General features: G+C 36.8%; 1 protein-coding gene across 3 annotated transcripts in view; it reads right to left on the minus strand.

Moving 5' to 3' along the window:
- The window catches only part of LOC101685818 (limbic system associated membrane protein), a 663,791-nt gene that overhangs the window by 128,811 nt on the left and 510,989 nt on the right, over positions 1 to 23,991 (minus strand). The gene's annotated exons all lie outside the window — the stretch shown is intronic.

Consider the following 23,991-nt stretch of genomic DNA (forward strand, 5'->3'; position numbering starts at 1 on the left):
CTGGAGTGGCCAAATCTGGGATTAAAAAGCTGAGTGTACTGTAATCATTTATCCATGAGAAAGAAAAATGTTTCTCATATATATTATCCATAACATACTGTACTTCAATCTATATTGGAACGTATATATACGAGAGAGAGAGAGAGAGAGGATAGAGTATGTGTTTTGGTTAAGTTTGCTTCAACCTGAAGATTCAATGATTCTTGAAAAATCTAAGCTCCTTAGCAAGGCAAAGAAGATGTTTTATAGCATACTTATTTAAACTCACGTAAGGGAAAAAGAAGAAAATAGCACAGTAGTCTAGAGCATCTGGAGACTAACTGGGATTAGATCTCAACTTTATCACTTGTTAGCTGTGAGACCTCTTATAAAGTTGGTTTAAACCTCAGAATTCCCATCTCTAAAATTACATAGTTTTTTGTAAATATTAAATTTTTATTTTTAAATTTTCTGATTAAAAAAACACATAAAGTGAGATCTATCCTTTTCATAAATTTTTAAGTGTATAGTAAGTATTAACTATGAACATACTGTTGTACAGCAGATATCTAGAACATTTTCATTTTGCATGACTGAAACTCCATGTTCCACATTTTCCCCTTTCCCTAGTCCCTAGCAGTGATCATTCTGATTTCCGTTTCTAAGGATTTGACTACTTTAGATACCTCCGTTAAGTGGAGTCATACAGTATTTGTCCTTCTGTGACTGACTTATTTCACTTAGCATAATGTCTTCAAGGTACTATCATGTTTCAGTATATGACCAGATTTTCTTCTTTTTTTAAGGCTGAATAAGATTCCATTGCAAGTATCATATTAAAAAAATTTATCGAACCATCAATGGACATTTAGGTTGTTTCCTTTTCTTGTCTATTATGAATATTGCTGCAATGAATATAGGAGTACAAATATCTCTTGGAGATCCTGATTTCAATTCTTTTGGATAAATACACAGAAATAGGATTGCCGGATCATATGGCAGTTCAATTTTTACTTTTTTGAATAACTTCCAAACTTCCACAGTGCCTACACCATTTTACATTCCTACCAACAGTGCAGAAAATTTACCTTCCAGTTTACCCTCACCCCAACACTTGCTATTCTCTGTTTTTTCTTGTTTTGTGTGCAGTAGCCATCCTATGGATGTGAAGTAATACCTTATTGTGGTTTTGATTTGCATTTCCCTGATGATTAATGATGCTGAACATGTTTTCATATACCTGCATTCCATTTGTAGGTTTTCTTTGGAGATATGCTCATTTTTAATTGGGTTATTTATTTATTGCTGTTTAGTGCAGTCTTCTTAAACTTGTTAAGACTTGTTTTATAATCTAACACATAAACTATTCTGGATAATGTTCCTTGTGTACATGTGTATTCTGCTGCTGTTGGGTGAAATGTTCTGTACATGTCTGTTAGATCACCTGGGCTATAATATTGTTCCAATCTTCTATTTCCCTACTGATCTTTTGTTTGGATATTTTGTCTAAAATTAAAAATAGGCTATTGAAATTCTCTACCATTATTGTGTTGTTATTTCTCTGTTCAGTTCTATGAATGTTTGCCTCATATATTTGGGTGTTCTGATGTTGGATAGTTATGTTTTTACATTAATCATATCTTCCTGGAGAATTGACCCTTTTCATCATTATATAATATTCTTTGTCTCTTTGATAGTTTTTAACTTAATGTCTGATGTAAGTATGGTACTTTTGCTTTCTGGTTACCATTTGCATGAAATATTTTTCCCATATTTTCACTTTCAGCCTATGTGTGTGCTTAAATCTAAAGTGAGAGTCTCTGAGACAGCATATAGTTTTTTTTTTTTTTTAAAGATTTTGTTTGTTTATTTGACAGAGAGAAATCACAAGTAGACGGAGAGGCAGGCAGAGAGAGAGGGAAGCAGGCTCCCTGCTGAGCAGAGAGCCCGATGCGGGACTCGATCCCAGGACCCTGAGATCATGACCTGAGCCGAAGGCAGCAGCTTAACCCCCTGAGCCACCCAGGTGCCCCCGAGACAGCATATAGTTTAATCTTGATTGTTTATCCATTGAGCTAATCTATATCTTTTAATTGGAGAACTTAATTTATTCACACTTTAAGTAATTATTAATAGGGGAGAACTATTATTGATATTTTGTTAATTGTTTTCTGTCTTGTAGTTTTTTTTGTCCCTCTTTTACTCTCTTGTTGTCTTCTTTTGTGTTTCATTTATTATTTATTTTTGCAGTAATATACTTTGATTACTATTTCACTTTCTTTTTTATATCTTCCCTGGGTATTTTCTTTGTGGTTACCAGGAAGTTTACATAAAATATCTTACAGTTATAACAATCTATTTTAGTTGATAACAATTTAACTTCACTTTCATATAAATCTTCTATATTTTTCCTTCTCCACCTCCACATACATATTACATAATTGATGTCACAAATAGAATCTTTTAATATTGTGTATTTGTTAATTTTTAATAGTTATAATTATTTTTTCTACTTTTGTCTTTTAATCCCTATACTAGAAGTAAAAGTGGTTTAGGCATCACTAACAGTATTAAAATATTCTGCATTTATGTATATATTTACCTTGTCCAGCAAACTCTTTACTTTCATATACATTTGTGTTGCCATTCACTGTCCTTTCATTTCAGGTGGAATGATTCCCTTTAACATTTCCTATAAGTCTAGTGGTGATGAATACCTTCATGTTTTGTTTTTCTCGGAAAGTCTTTATTTCTCCTTCATCTTTGAACAGTAGTTTTGCCAGACATAATATTTTGATTGGCAGTTTTTTGCATTTAGTACTTCAAATATATCATTCTATTCCCTTTTGGTGTGCAAAGTTTATGTCGAGAAATCCACTTATATTCTTATGGGGGGCGGAATTCCCTATATATGACCAATTGCTTTTATATTACTGCTTTCAAAATTTTCTTTCTGACTTTTGATGATTTGATCATAATGGACCTTGGTATAGAATTTTTAAGTCCTCCTAGGTAAAGTCTGTTATATTTCTTTTAAATCTGAATGTCTACTTTCTTCCTTGGATTTGGGAAGTTTCCAGCCATTATTTGTTTAAATAAGCTTTCTGATCTTTTCTCTCTTCTACTTCTGGGATTCTCATAATGCACATATTGGTCAGCTTGATAGTGTCCCATAAGTCCTTTAGGCTTTCTTCATTCTTTTTCTTTCATTCCTCCACAATCACCTCTTTTCCCCTCTTATTGGATAATTTCCAATGAACTTTGAGCTCACTGATGCTTTCTTCTTCTTGATCAAATTTGTTGTTGAATTCTTCTAGTGAATTATTCACTTCAATCATTCTTCAGCTCTGAAATTTATGTTTATTTCTTTTTTATGTTTCTATCTCTTTGATGGTATTCTCCTATTGTTTGTGCATTGTTTTCTTGAGCCTTTAGAGCATCTCTATGATGGTAATTCTTTACAAGGTAATTAATATATCTCATTTCTTTAGGACCATTTTCTAGAAATTTATGTTCTTTTCTTTGGGGCATATTTGCCTGCTTCTTTATGTGCCTCATAAGTTTGTGTTGGGGTCTGCACAACTGAAAAAACAAACAAACAAGGAAACCACCTCTTCCAGTTTTATGAACTGGCTTCATAAAAAGGAAGCCCCTCACCAACCAGCCCAGCTAGAAATTCTGGGGTTTCTGAAAACTTTTTTGGGTGATGATATTTTTCTGAGTTTGTGCCTTTAATTTCTCAATTACAGAGGCATGTTAGTTTCTTTTTCAGGACCTCTTAATCTCTTGTTCCCTTTGGTGTCTACCTGTGGCACTGTAAATTCCTTGGTTGTACCGAGGCATGTTGTTCTGTTCTTCCTTGTTTTCAGCAGCCACCAGGCATATAAAGCCAGCTGGTTCCCCATCAGCACCCAGAGTCAGGAGAGATAGATATCAGTTCCATGAAGAGTCCTCTGAAGAGTTAAAATGCTGGACACCCACCCCCACTCCTCTCCTTCTCTCCCATAGAAGCCTCAAGTTATATATACTTTCTCCTAATAATGATGAATTGTTCCAGCCACAGGAAGCCATTCTCCTGAATGTTCTTTGTTTGTAGCAGCCTGCAGGCATCCAAACCATGTCTGTTCTATCAGCACTCCAGGTGAAGCAAGACAAAACCCAGTCTCTCAGACAGCCCTCCAAAGAGCTGGGACAATGAACACATACTCCTCTCTTCTTATTCCCCTGAGGGAAAAGTTGTGAGGTGGTGCATTTCTCCCAGTTCTGAGCTGCATTAGCTTGGGGAAAGAAACGAAATGTGAAATTGCTCTTCTACCTGTTTCAACACAACTTTTCTTTACTTTATGCTTACCTGGGCTGCTGAAACTTCTTAGCTAGATTCTGGAATTCTCATAAAGGTATTTTGGTCCATATATCATTGTTAAATTGGGTGTTTCTATGGGGCAACAAGGCCTGGAACCATCTTGCTGATAACATTCTTCTGGAAGTCTTCATTGGGATAATATGTATAAAGTGCTGGGGTACATTTCCTAGTATATAGTATATGCTCAATATATCCCATTAGCTATTACTATTATTACCAATGCTCTCCTTTACTGAAAATTTTTATTACTTCTTGAACATAGCATGCTCCCATGTCTTCCATATTGCCTCTTCTGTCTTGAATGGCCTTTTCTTCCTTTTCCACTCAGTGAACTCCTACTTAGCTTTCTAGAAGAAGTGTCAAGTTCATTGTGAGTCACCAGAGAAAAATTCCCCTTTCTATAATACTCATAGCATTTTTTTTTCATTTTTACATTAGAACCCATATCGTATTGTATTATAATAGGTTTAGCATTATCTGTCTCTAAACTTCTTCAGGTGAGGGGCACAACCTAAATTGATGTGTTTCTATTCCTGACACCTGTTTTCTGTTTCCTCTCTAGTACTTAGCAAGATAACTGACATGAGGTGGTTATTAAATGCATACCAATTGAATTGTATAGGGTAGCCATACTACTTTCTCTGAATCCCTAGGAACCTAATTCAGTTTCACATTAGCATAAGATAAGTTTGCTTTTTCCTAATTTGAGTTTTTTGGCCTTGACTAAAATTCTCAGCGAAAATGAAATGTCAGTGGGCTTGTTTGTATGGTTCTAGAACAGTGAATGCATATGCAAAGCAGAGACAATGTTAAAATGGAAAGAAATCTTACAGATCACTCAAACATTACCCTCTCATTTACTAGAATGGTAAAGCAACTTATCTAAAGTCATTTGGCTTTTTAGAAACAGTGAAGACATTGCCCCATTGTGGGTTTGGCTAAAAGGCAATTTTGAATGATGATTATGAATGATGAGTTCATTGAACATTACCTAGGCTGACAAAGGGGGAAAAATTTTTGTTTTTGTTGTTGGCTGGCAGAATTCTTTATTAAGTCTCTTAGGAAGGTACTATAGGGGAATATAATATACCTTTTAAAAAACATATTAAAAATTATGCATAAATAGATGTTGGGTGAAATTAATGTTAACTAGAAACTCATTTTACTTTAGTCTTTGCAACTAAAATCCTTCTAAAACATAGAGGCTTACTTCTTCTCTTAGTACTGTACTGTGCTTAGACTTAGGCTAGGGAATCCCTTGATGTGGATGCTACACAGTAGGCCTTATTCTGCCCTTTCTCCTGTCTTTATTCTTCTCATGAGACAAAGAATCTATGGGACCAATAGCACATGCCTTTCCATAGCCAGTATCTATCCCGTGATCTTCTAGACCATGCTCTAGGTATACGGAACCCCCAAATCCCTTGCCTAAATGGCAGTTGGTCTGCTCCAAGGCTCTGCCTGGGATTCCTTCCCAGTCCATTCTTTGGAGGTAAGCCATACCCTAGGACTGTGAATTCCTAGGCCCAGGGGATAGATAAGGAACACCTGTTTACAGAGAGTGTGTATGGATCTTAAATACATGGGCCAGAGTGCCACACACATGTTCGCCAAGTTGCTTGTGCTATGAGACAAAACCAAATGTGGAAAGAGGAGAGGGATGGGCTACAAGCCAGGAAACAGGATTCAGCTCTTAACACTAGCAGATTCTGGCACTCAGAATCTGAGGTACTCAGGAATTTTCATTCAAACTTGGTTTCCATGCCATTTTAAAAATAATTTTGTAAATTACAGGATATAGTTTTTTAAAGCTTGATTTGTAGCTTTATTTCTTTTTTTATTATGTTTAGTTAGCCATCATGGAGTACAGCATAAGTTTCTGATGCAGTGTTCAAAGATTCATTAGTTGCGTATAATACCCATTGCTCATCACAACATGTCCCCTCCTTAATACCATCACCCAGTTACCCCATCCCCCCACCCCCTCCCTTCTGTAACCCTCAGTTTGTTTCCTGGAGTCCAGAGTCTCTCATGGTTTGTCTCCCTCTCTGATTTCCTCCCATTCAATTTTCCTTCCTTTCCCCTATAGCTTTAAAATATTTATCTATTAGGTTATCAGCTTCCAATTGCACTTTCATTCTGGGACCCACAAACATTAGGAGAGGCATGGTTACTTGGTAAATATTACATATCATGAAAAAAACTAGATTTCTTTTGATAGTTGTAACCTGTACAATTTGGATCAGAAACATTACAAACATTTTTGAAATGTAGCTAGCCAATATAAGCTGACCCTAAAACACTTTGAAATTTCTTCTTAATTAAACTCTCAGTTATTGGCTCATTTATTTAAAATTTCCCTTTTTATTCTAAAAATGGAATGCCACTGATTGAGTGTTCTAGTTAATTGGATCAATCAACATTCTCTGAATAATATTATTTATGAATGGATGTAAGATGTTGCTTTGCTTAGGGCAGGAAAACAGGAAAAAGAAGCTTCACCAAAGGAAGTTGGTTTGTTTTTCTTTTTAAGGGAGGGGTTTTATAAAGCAAATAAGATGCATTTGGCCATGTTATTTGAGGAAAACTTTGGGTCCAAAGAGCAAATTGTGAAAGAGAATCGAACAACATAAATGTTAAAGACATAAGATACAAAAGGAAATAACAGAGCCATCACAGTACATCCAAGGGAGTGTATTGAACTCTTGTTTGAGATGTATGAGGAAATGTGTAAAACAGGTGCCTGGAGAAGAGCAGATTCTGTGCATGGTCATAGGCAATTCTGTGTTAATTCTGGGCATTGAACTAAAAAAGAACTGTGGGCACTTGGAGCATGTCTACATGAGAGTGACTGGGGTGTTACGTAAGGGTCTGACATCACTCATACAGAAGGATCAAGGGAGCATCATTAGAAAAAGTGCTGTCTTGATATACCGGAAGGACTGCTACATTCAAATTCAGCTGAAATTCTTTGTCATCCAAGAAGATAAACAAAGGAGAGGAAGTCACAGGGAAATGGGTTTTGTTTTTTTGTTTTTTTTTTTAAAGATTTTATTTATTTACTTGAGAGAGAGAGACAGTGAGAGAGAGCATGAACGAGGAGAAGGTCAGAGAGAGAAGCAGACTCCCCATGGAGCTGGAAGCCCAATGCAGGACCCGATCCTGGGAGCTGGGAGCCCAATGCGGGACCCGATCCCAGGACTCCAGGATCATGACCTGAGCTGAAGGCAGTCGTCCAACCAACTGAGCCACCCAGGCATCCCGGGAAATGTGTTTTAAATGAACATATCCATAAACAAGCTTCTAGTATTGTGAGATCACCTACACAGTTCCATGAGGACAGAACAAATATTTGCTAGGTTCATGGTTGTCTCATTAGTGTAGTGGTTCTCAAACTTGGCTGAACATCTAGTGGAGCCCTTTGAGAAAAAAAAAAAAAATAGGCATACTTTGCTACCATCATCAGAGGTTTGGATTTAGGAGTTCTTACAGGGGCATGGTCTTCTGGAGTCCTGAACTATTGTATAGGGATGCTGATGTACATGAAGAGTTAAGAACCATGGCTCTACTATGCAATATAAGGCCTGACAAATGCTAAAAGCTTATTAATTTCTTGACTCTGGACCTTCCCATTTGCTGTCCTCTGCCTAGACCATTATTCTCCAGACTTCTGAAAGTTTAGCTCACTCACTTAACTCCAATTTAAAATAGGTCCATTTCACCTCACTTTGCTTTGCTTTGCCTTCTTTCCTTTCTTTGTACTTACCCCTAATCTGAAATTCTGTTTATCTGTTTATTGGTCTCTTTGCCACTACAATATAAGTTCCATGAGGACAGTGACTTTGTCTTATTCTCTGCAGCATATTCATTGTTTAGAATAAATCCTGAGAAATCATAAATGCTCAAGAAATATTTGTTAAATTAATGTGCAGATAAATTAATGAATGGGTGCTTATTGATTTATTGATGGTTTAATTGACAAATTGAATGCCTTCCACCTTTAGGGGGAAGATGTTCAAGCAGAGGCTAGCTGACCACATTATTGGAGGATGCTTTAGGGGAAATCATGCATCGTATGGAAGACTGATCTCAAATGTTTCTTCCCAGCCACAGAAAATAGATAGGGGATGGTGAAGAAGATGAAGGGAAAGTTGGCATAAAAGACAGCATAATTAAGAAGGAACTAGAGAGCACTGGAGTGAAACAGCTTGCTGAGAAGTTGGCTATGGTAGCTGACTTGTTGAAATATTCACCACATTCTGAAATAACAGATGTGCATTGAGGGATCTGTATGAGCATTTGTAATCTGCTGCTTTCTATGACTTTCTCCTCCTACCTTCTTCCCACACACAGCAGCTTGCTGCTTGGCCATCCACTCCCAGAATGTCCTTCTTTCCCTAAGAGAGAACCAGACCCACCCCCATCAAACCATGGTCATATTTTATTTCATTCCTAAAGAAAAGAATCTTCCTTTTCTTAACTCTCTGACCTCCTCTCTTTTGTCCCTTGCTACTTCTGCCCTTGCTCACTCGACTTAAGCCATACTGACCTTCCTGCTCTTTTTAAAATACACCAGGCATGCCGCAAGGCCCCCGGCTTTGCACTGGCCATACTCTCTGCATGGAAAGGTCCTCCTCCAGAAGGCCACTTAATTCCTTAATCTCCTTCCTCCCTTGCTTCAAGTCTTTGCTCAAATCTCACCTTCTTAGTGAGTTTTGCTTTGATAACCCTATTTAAAACAGCTACTTTGTCCTTTCCAAATACTCCTGAGACCAATACCCTGCTTCATGATTTTCATTGTTCTATATATTTATTACATGATGTGTTTTTAAATTTTATTTATTACACTTAATTATCTATCTTCCCACAACATATCTTTGCATCAGAGTGTTCATGATGGCAATGAAGAACTCTTGTTTGAAAGTGTATTCCCCATGAGCTGAAAAGTACCTTGCACATAGCATCTGTTCAATAACATTTACAAATGACAAAATAAATGAATGATATATTAAAATTTTTAAAAATCCAAGGAAGAGTTTACTAAACAATTCTTATTCCAATGAAAGAACTTGGGAACCAGTGGTCCTTTGACTTCAGATTCCACCTCACTTTCACACCTGTTTCTCTTCTTCAATGATAACTTTACTTGAAAAGCATTTAACATCACTGTGTATAGAACACACTCACGAGGCTCTGGAAGGAGGCAAAAGCAAGAGAAGACAGTCCCAAGTACCTCACAATACAGATATGAGGATAACACATTGATAAAAATGTCCTCTGCCCAAAGACTGTGGATGATTATAAAAAGTGCTTACACCACATTTCCTTTGCTAGCATGTAAATGTGAAAATGTAATTGCTTTGATTACTAAATGGAAATCAGAGATTTGGAGGGAAAATAGGGAGCTGCCTTTAAAATATTAAGTGCTTATTGTGAATTGGATTTATTTTATATTTGTTGAAATTATCCGAGCAAGATGACCCCTGTCAGGAAAGGCAGAGTGCAGCAGAGTCATTGTTGGGGGCAGGGTGAGGTTGGAGGAGGTATCTGTGAGGAGACACACAGGAAAGAATGAGAGAAAGAAGATCATGGGCCCAGAACATTCAGTATACTTGACCCAACATATGGAAATTACACTCTGTAATCATGCATCTCAGGTCACAGCCCAATGAAAAGAAATGGCAAGAGAATGAGAATCTAGGAAAATGTTAAGCTATTTTCATTTGAGATGTGAAGGGCAGGAAGAGGAATACAGAGGTAAGGATTTACGTGGAAGACTAATGTCTCAAATAATGGGATATTCATGTGCTTTCTGTTCCCTATTTCACTTATGATTTATTGTGTGTGGACTACAAGAAGTTGAACATGGCTGGTTAGTTACCCCTTAGCTATAATAATATTCATGGGAATCTTAGCTGATTATTGTAGACCATGAATGTAACGAAAAAGGTATCCTAGCCCCTAGATGGGAAGCAATACCCTAAAGGGAGAAATTAAGGTGAATGACTGATTAAATCAGGAATGAAGAGTAGAATGTAGGGCAGAGTAGTAAAGCAAACACAAAAACTCCTTAACCCAAAGAGCCAGGAAGAGGGCACACAGAGTTTTTAAGAGGCAGGAAGGGTCTATAAGGACTGGTGAGAGTTACAAACCTGGGCAAAGCTAAAGAAGCCATATGGGACTCTACCTGTGACATTATCTCAAACCTCAGTCCTCAACTCTAAAATGGGGATATTTTGAACAAACTATGCATTCTATATAGTAGTGGACTGGCTGAGAATATGAAGAAATCCTCTCCTTCAGTTTATTGTTGGTGGCTCTGAAGAGGAAATATTCCGGATCTACTGAGCAGGTAGGTGAAAATGCACACAGAACAGCAAGCATGGAGTTTATGAAATACCTCAGCAGGGAGTCAAGAATTTGGAGACACTCAACTATTAACCAATTCTGTAATCTTAGATTAGTAAATTTTACATGTTGAATAGGTGGATTATAAATACCTTTCCTACTCAAAAGTGCTATGAAATTCTGAATTTGTTATAAAGGAAAATAATGCCATAATAGCAAAAAAGAGTTCCTCCTAAGATATACAGTACTGTGTCTATGACTTGGAAGTAAAAGTAGCAAGCTTCAGGATAACTTGAAAGGGCTAAGTGGTTCCCTCCCGATCCTGCATGCTGCAGATTCTTGAAATTCTACCCTTGGTTTCAATGTTTAGTGATTACATGTAGTTTTATTGCAGCCGTCATCTTGAAAATACCAGCATTCCTGAAAGAAATAGTGCCTGACACATAATAGGTCCACACAATGAACATTTATACACTAGAGCTATAAATTTACCAGATCCTTTTTTGAGTGACATGTAAAATAGGTGTTGTGAAGTATTGGGACCTATGGGTACAGAATTCAGAATGGAGAAAAGGCTCGGTTCGATAGTTAACTACGTGACTAGTGGCTGGGAGAAGGACTCCAACACCAGCTCCCTCCATTTTTACAGTTGGGCTTGATGCATGTTGAATTAGGAAAAAGCCTCATTCAGTTAAAGTAACAGATTTATTTTTTTGAGAGTGAGAATGCTGCCTTCATACGTTGTGGCACTATAGCTGAAAGAAAAGAATAAACATCTATTGAGCATCTATTATGGGTCTGGCAGTATTGGGTGTTTTGTTTTCAATTTTATTTTTTGAGCACCTCCTCTAGGAGGGATACAGAGAGATTCAAGACTAACAATATGGCTTTTCTGTGGCTAATTTCCTATCAGTGAAAAGTAGAGTTTTCTTAGGTAGACCTGTCTCCTAGTCAGTACGTCCCAAGGGAGATCCAGTTGGGAAACTCAGTCTATAGTAAGTAAAAGGAGAGAGATATGGAAGACAGAAACCCAGTCTAACTGAAAGGGACTTACAATTTTTCTCTTTACTTCTTAAATTTCTGTCTCTTTACATCCCATGATCCAATGAACTTTTGTCAATCAGTTGGTTTGCAAGGCTTTAAAGTGTAGCAAAATATTTCATTGGCAGCTTAGGTGCAAATTTTTGGCTTTTCCACTTTGAAAGGTGAGAGGAAATTAACAGTGATATCTGTCTTTGGATGTTTCTGGCTCTAAACACCCTGATATCATGGAGGCTTTTCCTGGCTTATTTTGGGGAGGTTATCTGGTCCTCCATGTCTGGTTACAGGAGATGAGGATATGAACCTTAAAGTCTTAATGGAATATTTTGTTGTTGCATTTTTTAAATTATTATTTGCTATTGCAACTTATAAGGATAAAAAGATAAAGAATTTTATACATTAGTTAAAAAGAAATAGTCTTAAACTGAAGCTAGCCCTAGGTTCTTTAATGAACATTTCTGTTCTTGCAAAAAATATGATAAGGTCAATGTTGACTACAGATGATGAGCAACCCAGTTGGGTGTTTATTCTAAATATATCACTGCCAATATCACCCTTGGCAGCACCCTGCTTCCTCCTTCCATCCGGGATTTCCCACCAGATGGGGAAAGAGCTCATTACTAACCAGGAGGGGAGAACTGATGCTAACACACACAGCAGCAGTTCAGTCAACCCCTTCATTACTTTTCCTTCTGCCCAAACTCCCAGTGGCCTCTGGTGAAATCCTTGGCCATGGCACGCTGTAAATCCCAGGGCTCCTCACTAACACTTCACTTTTCATGGAGGTCATGACTAAGCCGAGCAAACTTTCTTTGCCTGCCCCCAGCTGAGTGACCTGCTTTCTCAGCAGCACGATTTCTCTAATGAGATTGTTTCACAAAGAGAAGAATGAAATCAAGTGTCAGGGGTTTGGATCAAAGTGATTCTTATGCTCTGAGGTATAGGGTCAGACTATAGGTACAAATGAGCTCTTGGACCAGAGAGGGTCTTGTTGAGAGCACCTTCCCCGCACCATGTCTCTCCTTTCTCCTTGTCATGACCCACCTTTAAAATCGTGGCAGAGATCTCCCATGAAAATATATGCACTGAATTCAAGAAAGATTTGTGGAATATCCACTATACATTCATTATTTTGAGCACCAAGCTCATCCCACACAAATTCTTATATCAGTCATCATTACCTTACTTAATAATAATCCCATGAGGTTGAAACTATTACCAGTCCAAATTTATTAAAGGATAAACTGAGTCTCAGAAGTGTTGAGTAATTTGCCGCAAAAGAGAGTGCTAATAAGTAGCAGAGTGGAGATAACCAGGGTTATCTGTCTCCAAAATTTATTAGCTCAAACTCTAAGACATAGCAAGCAATATATACGTGGCACTGAACAGGATGCAAAGATGAAACAAAGATGAACTTAAATTATAGGAAGACAAGGGGCACCTGGGTGGCTCAGTAGGTTAAGCATCTGGCTTCATCTTAGGTAATGATCCCAGGGTCCTGGGATCAAGCCCCGGATTAGGCTCCCTGCTCAGTGGGGAACCTGCTTCTCCCTTTGCCTGTTGCTCCCCCGGCCTTGTGCTCTCTCTCTCTCTCTCAAGTAAATAAATAACATTAAAAAAATAATATCAAGACAATATAAGGAAGACTGTGAAAATTGTGCCATGACAGGGGTACAAAGAAAATGCTTTGGTAACACTAAGGCAGGAATAAGGTGATAAGAATATAGCTATCATTTATTTAAAACATGACAACAACTTATGATGAAGATACTATGATTATTCCCATAACCTAGATAATGAAATTTTGTTTTACCTTAAATCACTGAGGAAATAAAAGAAACAAAATTTGGGCCTGGGTCTTCTGACCACAGTTACCACTCTCTCATCTTCTATGTAATTCTAATTGACAGGGAAGAATTTTATAGAGAAATTGTAATTTTAGCTGGGTCTAAATGGATACTGTTTTTTTTTTTTTTTTTTTTTTTAATAAGAAAAGGGTTTTTTTTGGGGGGGGAGGAGGTTCACATGACTCCAGGTAGTGGGGAAAATGTGCACAAAAACTCAGATGAGCAATAAGATAGCAGGATAGATTCCAAGATTACTGAAGAGTCAGTTATGGATAGAGAGGAGAGACAGGTCCCTGCTAAAGCTAAGGCCTAAAAAATGATTAATTTTTTTTGTACATCTTGTATAACTTACACATTAGGAAAGTCATAGAATGGTCAATTTGAAGGAAAAATTACAAAGCATGGAATGGTTCTATAGATCATCATTAGGTATGCTATTTTATCAATTTTTAGTCTTTTCTAACTTGGTAATCATTTAAAATTCCTATCTGTCTCATGACTAGGGAGTCACTCATTACTAGGGAAATATTAATCCTATTAAAATGTCTTCTGATTACTGTTCTTGTGCAAGTCACTGTATAAATAAGAGACTCATGGCCAAGGAATGGATATCAAATTGAAGAGAAAGAATTCAGATCAAATGGAGACACACAGCATTGGCACAAATAACTCTCCATGTTGAATAGCAGGCATGTGATAGAGATAGGAGGTGACATGTCAGATGCCCTTAGAAGAAGGAGGTGGAACAGAATTAGTCCTTGAGCATTCTTTCAACTGATAATGATTCAGGGGAAGAAAGAGAAAATGAAGAGGGTGGGGAACTGGAGTGAACACATTGAGAGCTAGTAGCCAAGGAGGGCTAGACACAGAAGTCACAAAAGGGATTATTCTAAGTATGCATGGGTCTGGGCATGCTCTGTCATGGCATGCCAAACTGAGTTTGGACTCAGTTGGGAAACCACTGAAGGGAGTCATTGTGTAGTAACAGCAGCAGAACATCAGAGCATTAGAAAATTTGACTTTGCAGTGGTAATTTTTATTCGTTTCAAGTTGGAGAGACTGTGCATGAAAAATATCAGTGGGAACTTTCTATTTCTTGCTTACACAGGTACTAACGAAAAGGATGGGGTGGGTTGGAAGATCAACAGGCTTTGTGAATGACTAAAATTTGTTCCCTAACAGAAGAGAAAAAAGAAGACAGTGCTGGATAAACAAGGAAAGAATTACTAACATTAAGAGAAATTCGTTGTTAAAAAAAGATCTATTGGCCATGTTGAAATTGAAGTATCTAAGACATCCAAATAAAATGATCAGTAGGCATGGAAATTCAGGCTGAGAGTTCATTACAGCCAGCTTTCCAGTTCTGGTCTACATAGACAGAAGAGCAGCCCTGAACATGTGTATATAGACAGAACACCAGCAGGAGAAAAATGAGGGATATTTTCATATTCAGGTGACAAGGAGATGAGCACCCCTCTAAAGAGTTGGAACCTTGGTAAAGGGTTAAGGGACAAGGAGAGGAGAGTCAACTGTGTCAAAAGTGGCAGTACTATAAATGGGAATGTACCATTTGGTGTTGTTAACTTTCTGGCGAGAAAACAGTACAGTGTTTGGGATAGAAGTCAGCAAACCGAATTAATATATGCCAACATAGCAGAGGCAATAACTAGAATCCATTTTTCTCCCCTCACATTGTTGGCACCGAGAGGAAAAGAGAAAGAACGAGTAGCAGTTTTAGGAACTAGGGAAGATTTTTACAATGGAAAACATAATTCTATTTTAGATATGTCCTTTAAACTCAAGACTTAAATTTATTTACCCTAAAATAATCCCCTCAAATGGTTTCCTTAAATGTATAGTTTATACTGTGTTTTAAAAGTATTATTGAAATGAATAAAAGTCCTACATAAAATACAAAAATACTATGTTTCATTTGAATGTCTGAACCATGAGAAATTAGATACTGTATTATGTAGATAGCAATACTTGATGAACTAACGGTTTAAACAAAGTGTCTTTTTTACGCAAGTCAGACAATTAATTTTCTTTTCTCCACATATTACTTATATCTGGCTCTGCTTCCATATGTAGAAGACTTGTGTACATAATGGTCGTGGGCGTGTCACTGACCAGCTCTGCAGCCTAGGACAAATTAATTGGCTTGTTTAAGTCTCCACACCATTTTCTAAAAAATAAGTATTCCAGACTTGATGGTCTTTTAGACAGATTCCAGCTAGAAAATGTTATATGTATTCCCTTCCTTACTCTAGCTATGTTTTTTGGGGAGGTTTTTGAAAATATCACAAACACATGATGAGCAGAATTAGAAAACTGGTCAAGCTTTAAGAAAAAACAAAAATCAAAAAGTGAGCACTGAATCATTTTATCTGAAAAAAGGGCAAGACACAAATGAGACCAAATGCACAAAATTCACCAATGAAGGGGGAAAAAAGGAGAATTATAGTTTCTGGAATGTTACGTATAATCTTGAAAAAGAAGATAAAAGGAAAGTTTAGCTTGATAAATAAAATATGGAAGCACATTTTTTAATGTGGTCATATTATACGCCTAGACACAGGTTTTCTTTTGGTTTAATGAATAAGAAACCCTGTGCTAGAGGTTTGTGCTGGGGGCACTCATCGTGCCAGACACCTGACAGTCTCTTTGGCTGCATCCTATTTGCAAAATGACAAAGGAGAGGAGAGAAGAAGGAAGGGAACAGAGGAAGTAAAGCTCACTTAATGCAGGCAATTTTGTACCATGCTCAGTTTCAGATAGAAGTCTTGATTTCAAGATGGTGAATCAACTGCAGATGTAAGAGGTCCTGAGAGATGTGACTTCTCTGCTTTCTGAGAAAGTGATGTGGGATAAAGAGCCTCTTGAGAAAGTCAAGTGGAAAGAATTGCATACTACCGCAAACCACAATCTTGCCTTCATTGTCTTCAGGGAGGCAGGCAGATGCAATGTGAACGGTGCTTCGTATGATGCTGGGCCAGCAGAGTGGAGGTCCCTTAGACATAGGTGGTGCTATGGTCTGAATGCTGGCATAGCTCCCCAAATCCAATTATGTTAAAATCCTAATCCCTGAAGATAAGTTTTTGGAGGTGGGATCTTTGGGAGGTGGTTAGGCCATAGGTCTGCCCTACTTAATATGATTAGTACCCTTAGAAAAGAGGTCCTATAGAATTCCCTTGCTCCTCTGCCATGTAAGGTTGTAGCGAAGACAGCCACATAGGAAGTGAATTCTCCTCAGATACTGAACCTACCAGAGCCTTGATCTTAGATTTCCCAGCCTCTAGAAATGTGAGAAATAAATGTTTGTTTTACTCTGTTTCATTTTATTTTGTTTATTTTTTTAAGTTTTTATTTTAATTCCAGGGAGTTAACATACATTGTTATATTAGTTTCAGATATACAATATAGTGATTTGACAATTCCATACATTACCCAGTGCTCATCGCAAGTGCCCTCCTTGATAAATAATAATGTCTGTTGTTCATAAGCGACCTGGACTATGTCATTTTGTTACAGCGACCTGAAAGGACTAAGACAGGTGGCTCTGCTGTTTTCTACCGAGTTATCTCATCATCCCCTTCTCTGCTGCTTTGGGACATGATTTCAAAAGATCCCCCTTACACAGAGCTGGTTGGGTAGTTGCCACTTTATTTCTTTCTGATTTTGAGATAGAGCTCTGCACCTGCTGTATTTTGAGAGGACTCCTATCTCAGAGTGGCAGGATGGGTGTTGTCTTGGGGGAGGAGGGGAAGAAAAGACAAGGATTTTTCACATCGTGACAATTTCAAGAAATAGCAAAATGTTTTAGTATCTGTAAAAGCTAGCAAGGTGTCATGACACCTCTTGGCTGTAAATAGCACTCTTTCAGAACCCAAAACGTAATTCGAGGTGTCCTGCCAGTCTCATCTCCTTTCTTCCCACCACACATGCTGTAATATCTGTCCCAGGCAATCCCATCAGTTGTGACTTTGTGATCTGACCAAACGTTCACTATTTTGGTATTAAATTGGATTTGAACTTGGGTCTCAATTCAATTCAGTTCAATTAACATTTATTGAACACCCACCAGGCAAGGTCTTCAACCCTCTCTGTAAGTCACATCCAAACCTTTCTAAACAAGCAAATTGAACTGGAAGTCTGAAAAAGCCATACTTTCTTATAACACTTCCAGTATCTTTCAGTGCTTTGCTACTTAAAATATCTCAGGTTTGCTTTGGAGAGCAATGTCACTTGGTAGCTGGGATAGCTAAAAGACTGGATTTCATGAGGATCTTTACTTGAGTCAGAAAAGTGGGCCCTGCTAAGGATTGTGTTGGTCTGGTTTAAATTGCAAGTAAGGATCAGCATGGCATAGATTAGACTTGCGGCTACTAGCACTTTGGAATTCAGAACAGAATGAATCCTTCAGTCTGAGCCCTTCATGCTTTTATTAATTGGATGGTTTTTTTACCCCTCCACCTTTAATATTTGTTAATCAATTTTGGAAACAGAAAGAACAAGTTGTCATAGAAAGAGAATCCTGGATCAGCCATATATTAGTCATGGTACTCTGGAAAAATTACTTGATTCTACCTGGGTTCCTTATTTCAGTACATCTTTATCACCTGCACATAATACCTGACTTGTTACATGATCAATTCTCCTTCTTATGATTATATTGTGCCCTACTAAGAGAACATCACTAAATGTACAACTGTTTTGTTCTTTCTACTCAAGTGTGTTTTAAATGTTTAGTATGCTTGAGACAGTGACAACATTATGACCACAATAATTTATCACTAAAATAATAATGTTTTCCTGATGGAGGCCAAGGGATTAAAAAAATGACAAGTGATAAGTTTGACAGTCTCTTTTTGACTTTAGTCTTGACAGAGAATTGCAAGTGATGATAGGTCATTTTTACTCTGGCCTTTCAGGGAGTAGACAAAGACCTATCACTATCAACTAGTGTTAAGGAGGAAAAGTGAGACTTCTAGGTGATAATGGAAAGGAACAATCTAAAAAACTAGCTTTTGGGGTCTTTATGTCAGGGGGAAAAGTCATATCCAAAGCTCATTTATTCAATCCATTAATTTAAGATTATTAGATTAAGATCTTGTAATATTCTGGTGCACTTCTAGATGCAGGATATACATTTAACAGAGCATATAGTAGAGTTCCCATGCTGAAGTTAGCTAAATTCCAGAAATTCTAACCCCAGGAAAAAAAGTTTTGGGAAATGTGCAAATGAAACCTGAGAAACTTGTCTTAGATAAGCTGCAATGAATAGTTGTTGTCATTTAGTTAAGTACATAAACTATACTCAAATATTTTAATTAATTTTAATTTTTCTTCACATTGTAGCTCTTTCATATACTCATGAATTATACTAAGTATGCCATTAAAATAATATTCATCTTTAAGAATTTTTTTATCACAAAGCATAATTTAACCTGAAAACATGCGTCCTCTCTATTGGTCTACTTAATTTTAGTGTCCTTTTATATAAAATTTTTCTTCGGGGAGAACCTACCACATTATCTGCCAAATCATTGGTAGCAGCACCTGATGTCAGTTTCTGGAATTATAGGTAACAATGTACACAGAATATGGCTCAATGCAATAGTGCTTTACGTGAATTTTTTTTTTTTAAGATTTTATTTATTTATTTGACAGACAGAGATCACAAGTAGGCAGAGAGGCAGAAAGAAGAGAGGAGGAAGCAGGCTCCCTACTGAGCAGAGAGCCCAATGTGGGGCTCAATTCCAGGACTCTGGGATCATGACCTGAGCTGAAGGTAGAGGCTTTAACCACTGAGCCACCCAGGTGCCCCAACCTGAATTGTTTGTTTTTTTTTTTAAATGACATACGGTGGCATAAAAATGTAATGTCTTGTGTTATATACAAGTTTTAAAATACAGTTGTTAATCTCTTAATCAGCCTTCACTTTACCAGATCTGCTTTACTTAACACTCGTGTTCCTCTGTTAAAATGGATGTCCACGGCATGCTGAATGGTATTGGCTAATTCTGTATGGCTATATACTTCTTCTAAGTTAAGTTGCTTACTATGATATGGCTGTTTATTATCAAATATGTTTCTCACAGTTATACTATTAATTTTAACAAGTAAATTAATTAAATGTTGTGTACATTATTGTAATACATGTGTGAAAGAAAGGTTTTTATTTGAACTATATTCAATACATTCAAAATAGTCATTAAATAAAATTTGCTTAAACAGTACTATTGTATTGGATGCATGTAAGACAACTGTAAAAGAATGAAAGCAACTGCAAAAATATGGTACTCTAGTTATTTTTACAAAGGTCTTTAGGTTTTCATGCACTTAGAAGAATCTAAAACATGAAATTGAAGATAATTATTATGGGCATAGCTTAGGAGAGGAAAATGACACTGAACTCTAATGAGCAGACTCACAAAAATTACTATAATCCTAAGTCAAGTGATGATGATATGAATGTAAACTCATTTGTGTACAATGAAATATTGATATGCTTGTGGGATATATATATATATATATGATTTTCATGTTTGAATGGACTTCTCTAATACCTAGGAATTAAATTTCCTATTATATCAGTTTCTTTCTGTAATGAGTGTCTCCCAAAATATTTAACAGAAAGTTGATAAGTTTTATCAAATATGACATGTTGAGTAAACTGTAAATTATATTTATGCTCTTGCAAAATGGAAGCACCACTTTAGCCAAGCAAAACATCAATCCACACGGTGTTTGGTAGAATTAGTCCTGAATAATTTGAGTTTTGAATTATAGAAGGTTTTAAGAAATATTTACATAAAATGTGTATTCAAAAGAAGACTCACAAAACACAAAAACTTAATTGTTTAGATACATCTTATTAAATGGTGACGTGCAATATGAAGGATTGATTGTGGTTTTCAGTATGTGAACAACTGCTGTTGTATAAGGTTACCAAAACAAACATCTGCACCAACTCCAAACTAAAGTATACTTTTTTTTGTTTCTGTGACTATCTTCCTTATAAAACACCAAATTCATCTATTTTAATACTTTGTCTAATTATTTTTGAACTCTGGTATTCGGTAAATACTAATTTAAGAATGCAGAACTTGATAGTTTTTGTTCTATCTGTTTCATTGACTTTCAGATTCTGAATCCATGACTTTTGTTATATATAGAAACAAAAATAACAAAGGGAATGCTCTTTGACCTTAAAAGCAAGTACTGGGGTCACAAAATGACTTAATGCCAGTCACAGAATTAGTTTTGTATGTGAAATAGAGATGTTCCATTACTGAAAATCTGGGTTCTCACAAATAAAATAAATTTAGCATCAAGGTCTTAAGATCCTCCATTTTAAGAAGATATGTCTTCTTAATAAAAAAAGCAAGGGGGAAATACATAACCTAAAATAGAACAAAACAATTAGACATTGACCTCATCTTGGAATTTTTCACTGTATCAGATTGCTTCCTAAAGGATAATGTTTTATTTCTTTTTAAAACTTACTGTTATTTTTCATTACATTTTCCCTATAATAACTTGATATTATGTAATAAGTTCTACTAAAATGGATACAATATAAAAGAGAACCAGTACTCTGGCTAGATGATAAAGGAAGAAATAGTAAAGTCATGCTATACAAAGACAGAAAAGAAAGGCTAGGCTAAGGAAAGAGAACAAATAAGGAAATAGGGTTGCAAACAAATGTAGTGTCTCTTTGAATTCCATCATAAATGTTGTCTAGCATCAAGCATGTGTTATTACTTTCTTCTTTATATGAAAATCTGACTCCTTTATAAAACTGCAAGTAATTCCCATCACTGAGGGTAATAATTCTATTGGCATATGAAGGAGCAAAATGGTCTGCTTGTAAAAACTCGGATAAAGCTAAACCATGATGATTGAGTCCATTTCTCCTCTATAAGCTGATAATTATCTCACACTATTACAAAACAATTGGGCACTGGAGAATATGTACTTTAAAAGACTGCGACATGCAGAAAAGTTTTCCAATCTTTTGTATACGAAATTTGTACTGCAACGTTTCTAGTTTCACTTGCATGATTTGTTTTGTTTCGTCTAATAACCATAAACACGATGATTCCCTTGTCTCAAGTTTTAGTATATACTAAAAACTCTTGATGTGCTTGTTAAAAATGCATATTTCCAGACCCCCCCACCAAAGATTCTGATTCAGAAGGTCTGTGGTGAAGCCTAGGAATGAGTATTTTTAAGGCACTCCAGTAAATTTTCATGCAAGTGTTCTGCAGCCACATTCTGGAAACACAGGATCAAAACCTAACTTGAACTTGTGGGTTTATGTTTAAGGTGAAAATAGAACCAAACTAGCATCCATGGCTTTAACGGTCTTCCTATACATAGTTGTCAACATTAGTGATTTCACAGATTGATTTCACAGTCTAGTAAAAGGAGATGAGCATAAACTTAAATAAGCATAATACAATGCAATAAAAAAGTACTCAGTGAATTGCATGGGTGAACAACATAAGAAGAGCTCAAAGGAAGAAAATATCATTTTCAGTTATAAGGTTCAAAAGATGAATTCATTTAAAAAGAGATTTAAAAGGTGAGCACTTCTATAAGGGAGAAAAGTATTTCAGTAATGGAACAAGTCAAGAAAAAACACTTGGAAGTTTCCACCTGTGGTTTAGCAAGTGAGCCAGTGAGGCGGGAATACCAGACTGTCATGTCAGAGTGTACTGGGGAGAAAGTCCAGGGATGTCCACTGGGCTAAGACTTAGATTATGGGTTCAATCTCATTCTTCCTTGATTTGCTTCTGATTTCTCTTCAGAATACTTCATCCAGACAGGCTCTTTTTGGACTTCTTGGACCAGCTGTACCCACCTGTCTATAAAGTTTGGAAGCTGGCAGTTTCTCCCTTTTCCACTGGAAGTCAAAATGAGCTGCATTTCCCGCAATTGGGGTCTTTACCCTCAGTGAAACAGTGTGTTGAATGCTGGTTTCTTCCTTTTCTGGTGCTATTGTTAGACTGATTATTATCCCCTAAAATCAGCAGACAAGCTGTCTGCTCTTAACTCTCTGGGATTTTACCTTCTTAAGCTTCCACTGAGGAGATTTTCCTTAAGTAATAGCTGTATATCTTGATAAAGCTGTTCTCACTTAAATAGGCATTTGCTAGGGAGATGCTACTTTACCTTCTCAGGTCTAATCTGAAACAGGAACTAAACTACACATAAGGAAGATTAGAGTTTCTTCATCTGCCCTCACTGCTGCCCTCAGAAGGCCTTTAACAGAATCTTTAGAGGATCCAACTTGGCCAAGAATATCTGAACCAATCCTTAAATAAGCCTTTGGGGAAATTCCCAACTGCCTGTAACTGCTTCTCTCTCTCCCTAAGGGAGAATGCATTTCCTTGTAACAGGCTTATTTAGGAACAAGTTCCCTGAAGCTATCTTTCTGCTGGCTCAAAACCTAGGATTCCTTAAGAAGAAAATGATACATAACCAAATCCACAGATTTCCAGTCTAGCATTAGAAACAATCATTAATGTAGTTTTCCCACAGTACTTAATGAGGATGATGGTTGGTAGTAATGACAAATTTCTGCTTGTATACTCTTGCCAGGGACCTTTTCGGGAAGGAAGCTGCTGCTGGATAAGGCATTTAGAATTTGTGCTGAATCCTTTTCAGTAGGAATGTCCTTGCTAGTGATGCTGGGGAGACGAAGAACTGGAGGTGAGGTATTAGCTCTCATTGGGAGCAAGAACGTATTGACCCTAGGCTTAAAGACAATCTCTTTGGATACGTGCATTGTTATCAATAACATGACAGTTTTGTCTCTTTGAAATTCAGCCCTGTGCTTCACACTGAACCCTTGGGTGATTGTCAATTCAAAACTTTAAAGAAGACTTCATCAGCTAAGTTTCAGCAACCTGCAACTCCACCCCCATATAGTTAATTGTTCCTGATGGAAACAAATAAAAATGATAGGTTCCAAAGGCTCTGAAACCCCAGTGTGCCTTGTTCTGCCAATACTGAAGTAATCTTAGCTGCCACTTATGGAGTGCTTGACACTGTGGCAAATACTTTACAAATGATTTGTACAATTGTACAAATACTTTATAAAATACTTAATAATTACAATAGCTCTGTATGTTACTATCAATATCCATATCTTGCAATTAAGGAAACTGAACCCAGAGTTCAGATATTGTTCAATGTTCCATATTTTTCAAGTGTCAGAATTTGAATCCAGGACTATCTGACTTCATAGCCAGAACTTTTTAATCTCCATAGTATAGGGCTTCTCTCCAGTCTACTGGGGCCATCCACATTTCCTTCCACTTTGCATTTGCTCAGATGATTTCTGCCACCTGAATAGTTTCCCCTATCTGTATTCCCTTTCTTCCCTATATCTATCAAAAGTCT

This window comes from Mustela putorius, unplaced genomic scaffold, assembly GCF_011764305.1.
Source record: "Mustela putorius furo isolate JIRA1106 unplaced genomic scaffold, ASM1176430v1.1 tig00003834_pilon_pilon_pilon, whole genome shotgun sequence".
NCBI lineage: Eukaryota > Metazoa > Chordata > Mammalia > Carnivora > Mustelidae > Mustela > Mustela putorius.